Source organism: Dipodomys ordii, unplaced genomic scaffold (assembly GCF_000151885.1).
Source record: "Dipodomys ordii isolate 6190 unplaced genomic scaffold, Dord_2.0 Scaffold31, whole genome shotgun sequence".
Taxonomy (NCBI): domain Eukaryota; kingdom Metazoa; phylum Chordata; class Mammalia; order Rodentia; family Heteromyidae; genus Dipodomys; species Dipodomys ordii.
This window is the reverse complement of record NW_012267247.1, coordinates 6,821,017-6,825,476: the sequence shown is the minus strand read 5'-3', so window position 1 is coordinate 6,825,476 and position 4,460 is coordinate 6,821,017.

Here is a 4,460-nt window from a genome sequence, read left to right as displayed (position 1 = left end):
GCTTGCCTTGCATGCCTGAGGCCCTGGGTTCGATTCCTCAGCACCACATAAGCAAAAAGAAAAAAGCCGGAAGTGGCACTGTGGCTCAAGTGTTAGAGCGCTAACCTTGAGCTGAAGAGCAGCAATAACATGTATATATGTATGTATACACGCATACATACACACACATATTTAAAGTTTACTGTTTCTCATTGTTTAGTACCTTTATGTAGTGATATTATTTTCTAATCAGAGCAAGTTAAGTGAGTCCTTGTTTTTTTGTGTGTATGGTTTTGTGCCTGTGCCAATACTGGAACTTGTATTCAGGGCCTAGACACTGTCCCTAAGCTCAAGGCTATCACTTTACCACTTGAGCCATAACTCCATTTGCAGCTTTTTGGTAATTGGAGATAAGAGTCTTATGGACTTTCTTGCCCAGACTGGCTTCAAACCCTGATCCTCAGTTCTCAGTCTTGTGATTAGCTAGGATTACAGGTATGAGCCAAGGGCTCCTGGAGAGTTCTTATTTCTATTCAAGTCAATTCTTCAGTAAAGCTAAGAGACTTAATTATGCTTCTTATGTGTGTAATCCAAAGTTCTGATTGCTTTAAAGGATTCACGAAAGAGTGCAAAGTATCCGTAACTGGGCAATGATGAGATGTGCAGGATCATATAGTGCAAGCCACCTAATACAGTGTCTTTTTTTTTAATTTTTATTTTTGTCAGTCATGGGGCCTGAACTGTGGGTCTGGGCGCTGTCCCTCAACTCTTCAGCTCAAGGCTAGTGCTCTACTATTTGAGCTACAGCACCACTTCTGGCCTTTTCTGCTTATGTGGTGCTGAGGAATCAAACGCAGGGCCTCATGCATGCAAGGCAAGCATTCTACCACTGAGCCACCTTCTCAGCCCAATATTTTTTCATTTTTATAATAAAAATGTTTGTTTAAGCCAGGTGCTGGTAGCTCATGCCTGTAATCCTAGCTACTCAGGAGGCTGAGATCTAAGGATCACGGTTCAAAGCCAGCTTGGATAGGAAAAAGTCCATGAGACTCTTATCTCCAATTAACCACCAGAAAACTGGAAGTGGCTTTATGGCTCAAGTGGTAGAGTGCTTGCCTTTAGCTGAAAAGCTCAGGGACAGTCCCTAGACCCAGAGTTCCAGAACCATGACTGACACTCCTACCCCCGCCCCCCAAAAAAACCCTGTTTATATTTTTGGTCCCCTATCAACCAATTCTATCCTTTGGCATCTTCTTTGAGAGAACAGACTGTGCAGTTAGAGAATCAATATAGGTTTAATATTTCTGCTTTCAAAGCAGCTTCTTAGGAAGCAACTGTTTTGGATACTTCACAGAGAAATGAAGTCACTGTTTTGAGTCTCTTTTATTTTATGTTATTTTATTATTTATTTATTTTTGCCCATCGTGGGGCCTGAACTTTGGGCCTGGGCGCTGTCCCTCAGCTCTTCAGCTCAAGGCTAGTGCTCTACCACTTGAGCCACAGCGCCACTTCTGGCCTTTTCTGTTTATGTGATGCTGAGGAATTGAACCCAGGGCCTCCTGCATGCAAGGCAAGCATTCTACCACTGAGCCACCTTCCCAGCCCTTGAGTCTCTTTTAAAAGAAGAAGAAACCCAGAAGGTAAAGTAGCTTATCCCTAATCTGTCCAGCACCTGTTCAGGACAGTCCTGTAACCAACCAGGCAGGAGAGCCAGCTTTGTGGACTTGGAAGGGGGTTGTGAAGTTATGGACCAAATTCATTATTTGTACATACTACTTAGCCATTCCTCTGTCACAAATTATCCCCTCCTGGCTCTTCACTTCCATTCTCAAGAGACTGAACACTTCTTCCCAAACTCTCACCTTCCCTGTGCTTCAGCCAAGAGCAGTCTGGCTCCCAGCAACCTTTAGAAATTACTCTTGAAGGTCAGCAATGACCTATCCGCTATATCTAATAGCTTTTCCTTAGTGCTAAGCTTGCCTGATGTCTCTGCAGAATTTAATACCACTGACCACCCTCTTTATTTTTGAAGCTATTTTATGACACTAACTTTTGATTCTTACTCAAGGTTTGGACTATAGAAACATTAGAAAATGGGGCTGGGAAGGTGCTCAGTGGTAGAGTGCTTGTCTCACATGCACGAAGCCCTGGGTTTGATTCCTCAGTACCACATAAACAGAAAAAGCCAGAAGTGGTGCTATGGCTTAAGTGGTTGAGTGGTAGCCTTGAGCAAAAGCAGCTCAAGGATAGGTCCTGAGTTCAAGCTCCAGGACTGGCCGGGAGAGAGAGAAAGAGAGAGAGAGAGAGAGAGAGAGAGAGAGAGAGAGAGTGTGTGTGTAAACATATCTAACATTGAATGTAAGGTCCTTTTTCATATAGTCTCTCCCACTTAATTCTGTTTTTTTTTTTGGGGGGGGCGGGTGCTGGTCTTTTTTTCTTTATTTTTGTCAGCAGTGGGTCTTGAACTCTAGGCCTAAGTGCTGTCCCTCAGCTTTTCAGCTTAAGGTGAGAGTTCTACAACTTGAGCAACAGTGCCACTTCTGGTTTTCTGGTGGTTAATTGGACATAAGAGTCTCATGGACTTTCCTGCCTGGGTTGGCTTTGAACTATGATCCTCAGATCTCAGCCTTCTGAGTAGCTAGGATTACAGGCATGAGCTACCAGCACCTGGCTTGGGTGCTGGTCTTGGGGCTTGAACTCAGGGCCTAAGTACTGTCTTTTGAGCTTGAGCTTTTTATTTTATTTTTTTTTAGCTGGGGCTTGAACTCAAGGCCTGGGCACTATCTCTGAGCATCTTTGTGCTCAAGGCTAGTGTTGTACCATTTAAACCACAGTGCTACTTCTGGCTTTTTAAAAAAAAATTTTGTTTATGATTTTTTTTCCTTAATGTCATCTCCCTTTTCCTTGAATTCTCAGTTATTAGCTCTCATGGCTTTTTTTTTGAGTAGCTTTTTTTTTTCTTTGGTCAGTCGTGGGGCTTGAACTCTGGGCCTGGGCACTGTCCATCAGCTCTTCAGCTCAAGGCAAGTGCTTTACCACTTGAGCTACAGCGCCACTTCTGGTTTTCTGGTGGTTTATTGGAGGTAAGAGTCTCCTGGACTTTCCTGCCCAGGCTGGCTTGGAACTGTACTCCTCTGATCTCAGCCTCCTGAGTAGCTAGGATTACAGGTATAAGTGGCACCTGGCTTCAGTAGCTTATGGAAGAATCTCATAGACTTTCCTTTTTAGGAAGACTTTGAGCCAGATCCTCAGATTTCAGCCTCCTGAGTAGCTAGGATTATAGGCATGAAGCACTGGCTCCGGGCTTTCCTTGAGCATTTTTACTCAGGGCTGTCACTCTACCATTTGAGCCATAGCTCCACTTCTAGCTTTTTGGAGGTTAATTGGAGGTAAGAGTCTCATGGAGTTTCCTGCCCAGATTGATTTTAAACCATGATCCTCAGATCTCAACCTACTGAGTAGCTAGGATGACAGGTGTTAACCAGCAATTCTGGGCTTCCCATTTAATTCTTCTTTTTTTTTTTTGTCAGTCATGGGGTCTGAACTCTGGGCCTGGGTGCTGTCCCTCAGCTCTTCAGTTCAAGGCTAGATCTCTACCACTTAAGCCACAGTACTACTTCCAGCCTTTTCTTTTTCTTTTAATATGCTTTTTATTGCAAAAATACTGTACAGAGGGGTTACAGTTACATGAGCAAGGTCATGAGTACATTTCCTATCAAGCATTGTTACCTTCTCCTTTGTTTTTCCCCTACCCTCCCTTCCCTCACACTTCTTTTTCTGCTTATGTGGTGCTGAAGAATCGAACCCAAGGCTTCATGCATGCCAGGCAAACATTCTACTACTGCGCTACCTTCCCAGCCCCTTTCCTTATTTTTTAGGCTTTTGTGTTTGTTTTTGTGCCCGTCCCATTAGAAAAAGCTGGCCACAGTGATGCGAGCCTGCTATCTCAGCTATGGTATAAAGTATAAATAGGAAGATCATGGTCTGGGCCCGCTGGACAAAAACCAAGACTTTATTTCAAAAATAAGCAAAGTAGCTGAGCACCGGTGGCTAATACCTGAAATCCTTGATACTGAGGAGGTTGAGATCTGAGGATAGAGGTTCAAAGCCAACCTGAACAAGAAAGTCTACAAGACACTTTTCTACATTTTCCCACCAAAATCCAGAAGTGGAGCTATAACTCAAATTGTAGAGCACTTTCTTTACCAAAAATAGCTCACAATGTGCTATCATATCCCCATTGTAACCTCCCATTGTCATTGTGACATCACCAACCCACTATGATGTCACATTTGAGACATCATGACCAATGTGCTGGCACATTGCCATTGTGACATCTTAGACACATTGTGACTTCATATCCCCATTGTGATCTCCTGACCATTATGATTTCACATTGAATTGTGATGTCATAGGCCCATTGTGATATCATGACCATTTATCCTCACAGTGCACTTGTGACATCATAGACCCATTGTGAT